The 12,387-nt window shown below is 48.2% G+C and overlaps 1 long non-coding RNA gene across 1 annotated transcript; it reads right to left on the bottom strand.

The window, feature by feature from the left end:
- Nucleotides 1–3,241: 3,241 nt before the first annotated feature.
- Nucleotides 3,242–7,168, bottom strand: LOC146423893 (uncharacterized). The gene is made up of 2 exons (XR_014847255.1): nucleotides 6,991–7,168; nucleotides 3,242–4,327 (listed from the first exon to the last, which is right to left on the bottom strand). It is a non-coding gene; the product is annotated as an uncharacterized LOC146423893 (long non-coding RNA).
- Between the last annotated feature and the right edge of the window lie 5,219 nt (nucleotides 7,169–12,387).

The raw sequence follows: 12,387 nt of genomic DNA, 5'->3' as shown, positions 1-12,387 counted from the left end.
TGAAAAGCACAAGAACAACACACAGAGTTCTGCAGACACTGCAGAGGTCACTGTCACAGGAGGAGCTGCAGTGACCCCAAACCACCGCTGAGGTTTTATTTAATTTCATTTGAACATCCAAGGTTTTAACCTCAGAACCAAACCCCGCAGCTTTTATTTCTCGTTGTGCTTTTCCCCCATCCAAAAGCAGAGCTCCTCAGCCGGGAGTGGCCGCAGCTGTGTCAGCCCTGCCACCGCCATGGTGATGCTCAGAGGGACCACAAAGGGGTGGCACTGTCACATGGGCCCATAATTGTCACCCTTTGTTCCTTTTCTCTCCCCCAAGCGCTGCATGCCCTCCCCGCGAGGAGATTGGTGATTGTGTGTGTGTAGCTGTGGGTGGGTGGAACCCTAATTGTATATTATTAAAATATTATGATTTTTCCCCACTCCATGTGCAGCACCTCCCCGATGTCTGCTGCAGCTGGCTGCGACTGGCACTTGCAAGGTTGTCCTCCAGGTGCTGCAGCAGAAATCTTTTGACACAGTGTCAGTAATTAAGTGTACAATTAAGAGAATGTCTGCAATTAAGTTCAATCAGTCAGTCAATCAAATCTACATTTGTAAAGGGTTTCTAAAGGGCCTCTCATCCAAACCTCCCCTCTGCTTCTGAGCTCGGCTAAGTTAACACCAGACAAGGCAACGTTTATTTGAGGCAACTCAAAGCCCTGGAAGGTTTGTATTGAAATGGTGTTTGAGGCCTTGCTGCCTCCTGAATTAAAACTGGCTGTAAGTGAGGCATTTAGGCACAACACTGAAGTGGAGCTATTAAAAAAAAGCTGAAAACTTGTGGCTTTTCCAGCAGTGTGTCTCCCTGGGCTTAACAGTGTGATTCCTCGCCTTGTTTCCTGTGGGGAATATTCAGAAAGGACGGATATTTTGCTGGAATTAGCCAGCATGGTTTGTGCTGTTTCAGGGATCTTTCAGCTCCTGATGGATCTGTTTCTCACAGGGAAGTTGTAGTGAGTGTTCACTCAAGCCCTGCCCTGCTTGGGGGCTTATTTGTGATTATTTTCCTCCAATATCCCAGGAATTCCTGTGCCTGAAGGTTTTAATCCACCTCAGCACAGCAAGGGACTTGCACATGGAACCTTCCAAATAAATGTGCCCCAAATGGACCATTTTCCTGGAATTCTCCAGTTTTCCCTCACTGAGCTGCAGTGGCAGGAACCACCCAGGGTTTGGAGCTCCCAAACAGCAGCAGGAGGGAGCAGTGGGTGTGCAGTGCTGAAGGTCTGAGATGCCAGAGCAGACCTGCTGGTTGGCACTTGTTGCCTGCTGAGCTCTGATCTCATCCCTTCCCCTTCCCTTCCCTCAACTGCCAGATCTGTATCACCAGCTGCTCCCCAAGGCCTGGCAATACTCAACCCCCAGAGTGCAGACATGACTGCAGAGAGGAACTGGAGGGATTTTCCTGTCTCTGGTGCTCCATCAGCATGAGCAGCAAGCCGTGGATCCTTTGATAAGGAGCTTGCATGAGCACAGCCCCTGTCAGCTCCAGAGGAGCTCTGCTAGCTCAGCCTGAGCTGACAGAGCCTTGTCCAGGCTGAGCTCAGCTCTGGCACTTCAGCTGCTGTCTCATTGTGTGTTGTGTGCAATCTATGGGAAGCTGTTACCCCAAGTGTCCTTAGCATGGGGGGAAGAGAACAAATGGAGAAGTTGTGTGTGACTTGCAGTGCTGCAAACATTGCCCAGCATGGCATTAACATCCAGATTTATTTGTGTCCTCACCCTCAGGCCTCTCCTGCCCTGCAGATGAAGGCTGGGGAGCTGCAGCCAGGCAGGAAGGGTGAGAAGGGAAATTGTGCTCCAAAGGATTTTCAGCAGGAGCAGATTCCCAGCACAGAATTTTGTCCCCCAGACCTGGGGCAAGGTAGAACCCCTGGTTTTTATGATCTTGGTTGGTAAAACACAAAGCTGTGCGTTTTTCATCCCCTTGTGATACTTACTCTTGTTCATTTGGACTCTTGAATTCACTGAAAGGGTGACAAAGCAGGAAACTCCAATTTCTGCCCAGTGCTCTTGTCAGCCACCAGCAGAACTCCAAGGAATGGCTTGCTGAGCTCTCAGGTGTTCTGAGGGAAAATACTTCAGGAAAAGGAGGTGTTAAGGGCCAGGCTGGATGGGCTCTGAGCAGCCAGGGATAGTGGAAGGTGCTGGAATGGGATAATCTTTACAATCCCTTCCAACCCAAACCATTCCATGAAAAGCTCCCAAGGCTGGTTGTGGTAGTGATGAATTTCAAGATATGGAATATTGGATGGATAGGAAAGTACAGAAAGCTGAACCAGTGTGAAGTTGACCAGATTCCCATTGGAAAATCTGCTGTGCTCTGGTCTGTACTGGGAATGATTTGGTTTGAACTCGAGTGTAACTTCAGCACTGAGAGGGAAATCTGGTTTTGTGAGATGTTCAACACACTGGGCTGGGCCTGGAAATAAATCCCAGGAGCTTGGGCACTTGCTGAGTGGAAGAGCTGAGCACTGGGGTGGGTGGGAGCTGCTGGCTGTGGCTGTGCAGGGAGCAAAGCCTTCCCTGCTCTGTGTTTGTAGCAAAAACCATCAGCAAGGAGCTCCTGAATGCTCTCAAATCCCTCTGAGAGAAGGGGCAGGGGAAAGAAGGATTAGGCAGGCTGCTGAGAAATAATACAGGACAATAAATTCTTCAAATCTGGTACTAAATCTATCAAGGCGAATAATACATCCTGATGGGAGGAAGACATTATTTGTTTTTTTTTGTTTTAAATTTGCCAGGTCTCATTTTTTTTTGCATTTGTCTCAGGGAGGTGAGGACTTTGAAAAGGCAATTACAACTGGTGAATGATTAGTGTTAGATGTGACACATTTATGCATCAAATATGTTTAACTGCATTAACCTTCAAGGAATTTACACTGACACCTTGAAAGATCTATCTCGTGCTCAGCCTGAAAAATCTGAATTCTCCCTCAACTTCCATCTTATTTACATTAATTTTATTACAAAATAAATGGGTCTAAGACTTTAATGGAGTTTTTCCAGGTTCTCTAGGCGGGGTGGCAGGAGAGTTGGAGGGAGGCAGGCATGGCTGGGGATTCTTTAGGGAGAGATTTTGGAGGGAATTCAGAGGTGCAAGTGCACTGAAATGAGGCTATTTTCTGGTTTCTTCCCTGGCTGTCCCATCCTAGAGGGAAGATGACTGCAAGGGATGAGGTTACACAGCTCATTTATCCACTTTAGCGTTTAATTTCCTGCTAATAAGGTATTTAAACCTCCCAGAAAGCAGCTTGTGGTCTTTGTAGACTTTTAATCTTTACACATTATGCAGAAAGGAAGTACACGCTCACAGAGGGTTCTTCCTGGGGATTCTCAGGAAATATTCAGGTTATTAAAGAGCTCCTGGTGCTGCTCCTCTCCATCCCTGCTGTATCTGAATTTCCTCGTGGTTCCCCAGCTCTGGCAGGGAGAAGCAGCTCCTCGGTGCTGGTTGAGCTCCATGTCTCTTGTGCTTCACTCCACTGAAATCTGGTTAGCTACGAGACAGACTCCGGTGGAATGAAGGACAACAGATCCATGGATGTCCTCCTTGCCCTCGGGAAAGCGCTGGAGGTGCCTGTGGGGACACCGCTGGGCTGGCTGGGTCACCTGCCATGGCCTGGGCTGGGTCAGCTGCTGCTTGGAGGGATTCTTTGTGCCCCAATGGGATTTCCCTTTCCCCCCCCAACACATCCCTGGTGTTCACCTCTAATTTTAGCCTGGAGCAGAGCAGCCACAGACACTTTGTCCTGTTAATTGTGGGAACAACTTCCCCAAGGATGTGGCAATTCTCAATCTCCTGGAGGCCTTTAAGCCACCAGGAGCTTCTGCAAATTAAGTGCTCAAGGAGCTTTTTGTCTTTTATGGCTTTGACAAGTGAGGTGCAACCAGATAATTACCTCAGTCCCTTCTGGCCTTAAACCCTGAATTTCCAAAGCCCAAGGAATGCCTGGAGGTGATTTTCCTCTAACTTGGTACTTTTTAAAGACCTCTGGCCATGCTGGGAATGTGTTAAGGTACTGCTTCCCTTGAGCCGAGGTAGGGCAGCAATAATCCCATTTAGTGCCCCAGGATGTGGGAATTGGGGTTTGCTAAAGGTGGGCAGAGCAGGGAACTCATCCTGGTCCCGACGTGGCACTGCCAGGCTGTCCCTGCTCGTCCCTCTGAGAGATTATGGATGGCATGGATTTCATGGCATTGCCCTGTGGCACCAGGGAGATTTAAATAGCCCAAAACCCTCTGAGAGGTGTGCAGCCTCCTCCTGAGAGCCTCCAGTCTGTGAAAGAGACAAAAATAATGAGAATTAAGACTGTTAGGAATACTCCCCCTTCAGAGTCCAACTCATCCCTACATCTGTGCTGTAAAGATATTTCTGAGATTCTTGCAAAGGAATCTGATTATAGGTTTAATTATTTTACTTTTTAGATATGTCCTGGTTTTGTCTATAAAATTAAAAATTGTAGGAATATAATGCATGTAGTTAGTATTGCATGTTGCTTCTCCTCTAAAGAACTGCAAACAGTAAAACAAATTCCAGAACACACAAATCCCATGACTGAAATGAAAGTTCACCACATCCCAGAGAGGAATTTTGCAAATGGTGTTTCCAGTTTGGGTGGCTTTGCCAAAAGAATGGACTCAGTTCCCAACTCCTTAATGCCTCCTGGGAAAAGTGGGGCTTTCAGAAGGTCCAGTTCTGAATTTTGGCAAGTCTCCCACGCACCTGGATAACTTCAGAGTTCAGATTTTAATTTGCCTGCACTTTGCAGCTTGGGAAAAGAGAGGTTAAAATGCAAAACTTGCCTTGAAGGTGAACTGAAATGTCTGCTTGCACTTAAATAATAATGAAAAAAAAAAACCTGAAAACCAACCAAAAACCCAACCCACAACCCCCCAGCACGGAGGTGCTGATGGACGATTTACCAGAACAAATAGTTTAGGGTGTTTCTCTCTCTCTCTCTCCTGCTTTTAAATCCAAACCTGCAGTGCCTCTCAGCCTCTCCCTGGGCTCTGTCGGGACACGTTAACAGCTTTTGGGTAAAGCCCTGAGAAAGGGTGGCCTAGGCAGGAACCCATCAACCCAAATTCCTCTGTGCAATCCTGCCTCATTTGAAATGCCTTTTATCAGGCAAGTCGGGACGAGCTGCAGCCCCGTAAATCCTAATGCACAGCTCCCGGCCATTAACCCCTTCCTGCCCGGAACCCACAGCTGCAGCCTGGGCTCCTCCAGCCTCCTCCGGGAGCAGCTCGGATCATTAAATCAATGTGCTTATCAGCCAAATCTCACATTAAAACAATGGGAATAAAAACTTGAAATACGAGCTCCAGACCCACCTCCAACAGCTCCCACATCCAACAGCTCCCCTCAGCCCTGAACCACCGATTTTAAGTGTAGGGAGTTGTTTTTTTTTCAAATTTTAATGAGATACCCCTTGGGTTTTGCTTCTCAGGCTTAGCTCCCCCTGAACAGCAGAGAAGATCTGCTGCATCCTCAGAAGGGGCAAACCTTTAGTTAAAGGTCAGGTAAAATCGTACTGGACTGCCCTGAACTTTAAAGTGAGCAAACGTTTCTGTGTCTCTGTGTCTGGGGGGAGCCAGGCAAGGAGGGCAGATGCTCTCAGCCAGCTGCAGTGGTTTCACTGGAAGGAGTTTGCATTAACCTCAGAGATTACAAACTCTGGGAATTCAGGGCAGAGCCCTGTGTGCTCTCAGAAGTGCCAGGAGCTGCCCATCCTGGAGAGAAAATAGCCAGTAATTTCCATCACTAATAGGGGCTCAGCTCATCGCTGTGATTTCCAGAGCAGCACTGCCAACCCCAGCCTGATCAGGTGTTGTGTCCAACAAGAACCTTTGGGCTGTTCTGCTGCCCATTCAGGGGTTCCATTCTTCCTGCCTTCCTCAGGCATTAATCTCACACGTTTTCGAGGGTTTTGCTTGCAGTTGGTGCTATTGCTTTCAAAAGGGAAATTTCTCCGGGCTTTGAGCAAGTTTTACACTGTAATAATCAGTTTGAAATTGGCTTTACTCTGGTGTGTTGTGCAGGTAGAGGAACCTGATTGTTCAGCAGCAGCTGAAGGCCTTTCAAAGCTGCTGATTCTCCCTTGGAAAAGTGAGAGGAGGCCTTTGGGCACTTTTGCTACTCTACAACACATCCACAGAAAGAGGGGAAATGCAGCCTGAGCCCCCTGGTGCCTCTGACCGCAGAGATCAGGAGGGAGCTCAGCCAAGCCAAGCCTCAGCATCACCTAACCCCACAGAACAATGACTTTTGAGCCTCACAGACCTTGGCAAACTCATCAAACTGAAGCAAGTTAAAATTGTCTCTATAAGGGAAATTAACAAATACAACCGTTTTCTAAAATATTTCACTTTTTAGGATATCACTGGATAGGTACCAAAATATTTTTAGTGACTCACAGAGAAAATCAAGAGAAGAATCAACTGATTGACATGAAGTTAAATTCTTACAAATGCAGTCCTGGACAGCAGTTCAAATTTATTTGTTGCACCAGTGCAAGTCCAGAGCAACTGCACAGGCTCTGATTGAATCCAACTGTTCCTAAACCAACCTCCAAATTCTTGCCGGTTTGGGAAATATCTCCCCATGTACCATCAACTGCTGCTTTCAGTAGCTTTGCTATTAATCATGACTTAAAATATCCACAGGAACCGTTTGAGAAGTTTTTCCTTTTACAAGCCATGTCCTGGCCTCAGCTCCCACCCAGCCAGGGTGGTGTTTGTAGGGAACGAGCTGCGATCCTGGCAGGAATGGGATGAACTGGGACATCCTGTGTGCTCTGTCCCCAAATCCCCAGGGCTGCACAGGTGACTCCCAGGCACGACCCTGCCCCAGATGTACCCAACCCACCGGAGCACGTGGATGGAGCAGCCAGTCAGTCACTCATTTACTCACTCACTGCACTCACCCCACTCACTCACCTGCCTCTGTCGAGCAGCTCCCAATCCCATCCCGCAGCCGCTCCACCGCACGTGAACCAAAACAACAAAAACCGGCCGGGGAGGCAGGAAACTCGAGCAGAACGGGGGCTGGGTGGGGAAGCTGGGGGTCTGTGGGTGTCAGAGCAGGTCCCGGGGGTCGCACGGAGCTCCTGGCAGGGCTGGGCGGCCACAGCCCCTCCCGGCTCACCTGCGCCTTTATCCCCGCGCTCACCTGCGCCCGCAGCCAATGGAGCTGCTGCCCCTCCCTGCCCGCCCGCCCCGCCTCACTAAAACCACCCAAACGGCCCCAAAACACTCCGGGCTGCTCCGCTGGTGCTCCCTGTGCGCTCCGAGGTCTTGCTTATAAACCCAACGTTAATCCAAAATATTTGGGATTAACAATTTCAAAGAGCACATTTTCATTTTCGCCCCATCGATTGGCTTTTCTCTCTTGCCTCTCCATACATGAAATATTTCATTTTGCTTTTCTAAAACTGCTAAAGAAAGGGGAAATATGTTAGGGAGCTGCCTCTTGAGTTGTGAGGTAGGGACCATGATGTAATCCCTGTAAATTCAGAATTCAGGCAGCAAGGACTCACCATGGGGGTATAAACTTGTACAGAATTGGGTTAGGAGGGCTCAGGGCAGTGCAGGGATGCTCTGTCCAAGGGCCTCCAGGCAGTGGTGTCAACTGCAGCTCTAAAGGAATCCCATTTATAGCAGGACTCACACTGTGCATTCTGTGAATTTTTCCTTTTCCTGCCCCTTTATCTCCCATGGGATGCCCAGGCCTGGCTGGCACTGGAGCTGCCCTGCAGGATGGGCACAGCTCTGCAGCAGGGTTTCCTTCAGCAGGGTTTCCTTCCAGCCTCCCACCCCATTCCTCAGAGCTCAGCAAAAATATCCTGGCAGGCAGAGTTCTTCTGGACCTTTTAGCTTTACTCATCTGCACAAATCAAACTATTCCAGTTGGTTTGCCTTTCCAGTGGAGTAAGGTGTAAATAATGAAATCTTTTTATAGTGCTAACAGTTTACTCCCATTCTTCCCCACTGTTTTCCATGTAAGGACTGCACACAAGTCCTGATTTTCCTTTTGTTTATTGGGTAAATGAGAGTTTCTAAATCCAGGCTGCCTTAGCAGTGGCACAGGTCACAAGGTTTGCTGCTTTAATTTGGGCTGTGCTGAATTGCCCTGGGCAGCAGTTTCCATCACAACTGCCCACAGCTGGGAATTCAAATCGCTGATTTTTGGCCACACATACCAAACATGGAGGTGAACACATCAGTCTATAAATGTGGCTCCTGCAGTACCTTTAGAGAAAAAAAGTCAGTGTTTTTCATGTGAAAAATAAGTGCTGAAGGTTATCACTGCTCACTGCCTGCTTTTATTTTCTTAGGGCTCTGTGAAACCAGGAGCCAAACTCGTCACAATTTCGCTCTGCACAGTTTGAAGCCGAAGCTGTTGTTCTTTCAGATACAAATCTGCTCTTTTATTTGTTTTATCTCCCACTGCAAAATAACAAACGCCTTTAAACTTTACAGCTGCTACTGTCAAGGACAGCCAGGGAGGGACTGGCTGGGGCATGGGGAGCCACAGGAATGTCCTGTTGTTCCATAATACCCAATTATGTCAACTACCCCTTCCTTTAAACTTTCAACACGTCCCCGTTAGGTGGGAAAAGCTGCCAGCACATCATAAAAGTGCTGCTGCAAAGCCCAGCCCTGCTGATGGAAACGTGTCAGAGGCTGAGGCTGTGCCCTGCAGGGGCTGCAGGAACATTCCACCCCTTGGCTCCCGAGGAGCAAACCTGTGTGGTCTTGAAGGCTCCTCGGCTCTGACCTCTAAATTTGTCCCATAAATGGGATCAATTTACTGGGGCTGGAGGTTTGAGCCATCAGACACAGCCCAGGGAAGCTCAGGGTCACATCTCCTGCAAGTGCCTGCTGTAAATTCAGTCCCCAAGCAGGTGGAGAAGAATTACTTGGGGTATTTTCACTGTTAGCCTCAAAAGTTTATGATTGTGAGAAATGTGTTTATGAAGCAGCTGCTCCCACAGGAGTGAGGACTGAGCAGAGCTTCAGACTGTGCTCTCCTGATCCCCATCCCAAAAACAGGAACCCCAGAGGGATGCTGGGTCTGTTTGATTTCCCTGTTCTCTGCCTGTGCTCAGCACAACCAGCCCTTCCTGCCCCTCTCCCACATGCATGAAAGGAAAAGCAGCCCGGGACTTTCTGAAGCAGAGCCAGAACTCCTGTTTGATCCTGGGGAGGAACTTTCTGCAGCCTCCTCTGAGCAGGGCTGGGGTGAGAGCTGCAGCTCTGCAGGGTCTGTGGGAGCAAAGAATGAGCATTTCCCAGGCAGTTCCTCCCTTCAGCTGCTCCTCTCTCTGCCCTGGCAGAGGCTTTGTGAATTGTGAGAAACACTTGCTGCAAAATTAAGATTTTGCACTTGCAATAAAATCTTTGTATTCCAGAATAATGGAGAAAAACCAGAAATGCTGAGATTTGCTTAGGTTTCCTTGAGATTTATCCCTGTTCCATCACCCAAACTCTAGCTTGGGACTACAGATTTATTATTTGAATTACTGACTGCTGTCACAGGTTTTGAAATCCTGCTTGCAAGCTGCCCTGGTAGCTGCTCAGGAGTGTTGTCATTGCCATCTCAGCAGCTCAGGAATCAGGTGGAATCACCACTCAGGGCAGTTCTGCTCATCCCTGGCAGGCAGATGATGCCATAAGGCACCTGGAGCAGCTTTAGGGCTGCAGCTTCTGGAACTTGAAAGGCAAAAGAAAACACCAAAGTGTTCCCAGGGCACTTGGGCTGATGAATTCTCATCTGCACTCGCTGGTGTTTAGATCCTTAATGGCTTGGTAGAGTCAAGGCTCAAATCATCAACGAGGTCACTCAGCTGATGGGAGGCCCCAGTAATTTAATTTGGTTAAGGCTTCTGGAAAAAAATAAAAATGGAGGGTTTGGAATCTCTTTTTCCAAGTGGTGGAGTCCCCATCTCTGGAATTGTTCAAAAACTGTGGATGTGGCAATGTTTGGTGGTGGTGCTGGGCTGATGGTTGGACTTGTTACTCTGAAATGTCTTTTCCAACCTTGACAATTCCATGATTCCCTCTGTGATTCACCAGCCCAGACCTGAGGTGATGAACCAGGGCAGAGAAGGCAGCACAACCTTTAGTGCAGCTAAAATGGGCTCTTGTGCTCTTTCAGACACGAGAAGAACAACAGCCCAGAGCAGTGCTGCTGTGGTGCAGGTTTGTGTCAGAGATAAAATGATTTTGGTTTTTTTTTTTGAGTAACTGAAACAGTGAATAAATGGGAGCGTTGAGGCAGTGCCAAGCCTGGGGCTGCTGCAGGTGGCAGGATGCAGTTGTGCTGCTCAAGTGAGCAGATCTGGGGATGAAGCTCCTCGAGAAGACAATGAGGAGCCTCAGTGCCAACTCCTCCTCCCCACATCGGTGCTGGTGGGTGTGAATTCCTGTCCAAGCTGCACTCCTGGCAGCACCCAGCCTGGGCTGAGCCCCTGCTTGGGTCGAGGTCTCTGAGCTGCTCTGGGGGAGGAGGAGACTCAGCAGCTGCTGCCCCATCTCTGCTCAGGCTTTCCAGAGGGGAAGGGCTTAAATAACCTTCAAATGCAATAATTCCAGATTGATTTATACCTTAATTGTCCAGCAGTATCCCAAGGCTCTGAACGGAGCCAGACCTGCTCTGCCTTTGAAGATCAGACAGAGTGGCTGTGTTTTAATTACTGCAGGGCTACCTGCATTTTCTGTGTCTGCAAGAGGTCAAGAGCTGAGATTTATAGTAATTCTTGAGTTTCTGCTGTGGAATAGAACTTCAGAAGACAATTTCCCCCAGCCACGGGGTCATTGATCAGCCAGCAATCCTAACAGAGTGTTTGGCTGGGAGTTTTACCTGCAAAGTCTCTCTAAACCTTATTAACAAAGATATTTGTGCAGAGATGCATCTTCCAGAGCCACCTGCTGCAGGCATCAGGCAAAATCAACTCTGCAGTCCCCAGTGCAGAATTGAACCCTCTGTGTGCATTTGGTGGTGAGGAGGCAGAATGAATCACCCTGCTGACAAAACTAATGCAACAGTAATTTAAAAATAAACCTTTTAAGCTGATGTATGTGGTCCGAAGCCACCAGAGCATTGCTAAGGAGTGTATTTTTCAGTTTTATGTTTGCAAAAGGGGAAAAAAAAACAAAGCAAGAAAAAAGTCTTGGCATCTGCCCTCCCAGGGAATGAACTTTTAAGCAGAAGAGATGAAATTTCTGATTCCTCTGTGAATTTTAATGCCCTGAAAGGAGCATTTAGCATTGCTTTAGCTTGCAGGTCGCTGGAGGTCTGTGCCTCTGTGCACAGCTGTGTTTTAGGAGCTCTGTGTGCCTCGTCCTGGGCTGGAATTTGGCTTCCCTTGCTCCCAAACAAAGGAAATCACTGATGGCAGAAGTTCAGGGCTGAGGAGGGAGTGCAGGAGGAAGCTGATTTAACTGAGTCACAGGCACAGATAATGTCTGCCCAGATCTGTGTTATTTATGCTGCAAAACTGTACAGAGACACGCAGCACAAGGTGGAAAATTAAATTACACAGAAGCTTCTTCACTGGGAAATATGGGGGTAATATTCCTCCCTCTGCTCTGGAGTTTAGAGAAATGCTAAAAAGTTACATTCTGCACTCACAGGCATTTTAAAGAGCCTGGTAACTCTTGCAGGTGGGAGGGACAGAGGGTAACTTGTTTTCCAGGGATTCTGGGGATCCCCAAACTTGGATTTGCTTTCTGGGTGCAGCGCAGGCTTGGGGGAAATGCAAGCTTTGCTCTCCCTCTGTGCTGGGGGGTTTGCCAGCCTTCAGGGGCAAATTCCCTGCACTGGAGGAGAATATTCCTGCCTCAGTGTGCAGGAAACCAGCCTTGGATAAAGCAGGGTCATCCCGTGGTTGTGTTTTGGGGAAATGTCAGGTTTTTTGTGAAACGGGCAGTGCTGCTGCCCTGGGATTGTGCAATCGCTGCTCCCCAGTGTGTGTGATCCCAAAAACACTGAGTGCTGCTGGCTCCCTGCTCCTCGCTGCAAGTGCTGACAAAGCTGAGTTTCAAAACGTAGCAGTGCAAAATTTGGGCTTCATCTGGCTAGGTATCCTTGGCTTCTGGAGGCTTTTTCGTGCTGTTCTGGCCTTTTCTGAATCCACCTCCTGACGATGTTAAGGAAGCAGTGATGTGTTTTCTTGGGTTTTTATGATGAATGAAGCTGAAAATACCGAGAAATTTGCCTTCTATTTTGGGGATCTTTTTGTGCTTTTACCGCCTAAAAACCTGGATAGTGGAAGGTGTCTCTGCCCACGGCAGGGGTTGAAATTATATAATAATATATATATATATAAAATA

The sequence above is a fragment of the Lichenostomus cassidix genome, unplaced genomic scaffold (assembly GCF_008360975.1).
Source record: "Lichenostomus cassidix isolate B80296 unplaced genomic scaffold, HeHo_3.0 unassigened_scaffold_chr26, whole genome shotgun sequence".
Classification (NCBI taxonomy): domain Eukaryota; kingdom Metazoa; phylum Chordata; class Aves; order Passeriformes; family Meliphagidae; genus Lichenostomus; species Lichenostomus cassidix.
Note: the sequence above shows the minus strand (reverse complement) of the source record. Positions and strands in the feature narration are given on the sequence as shown.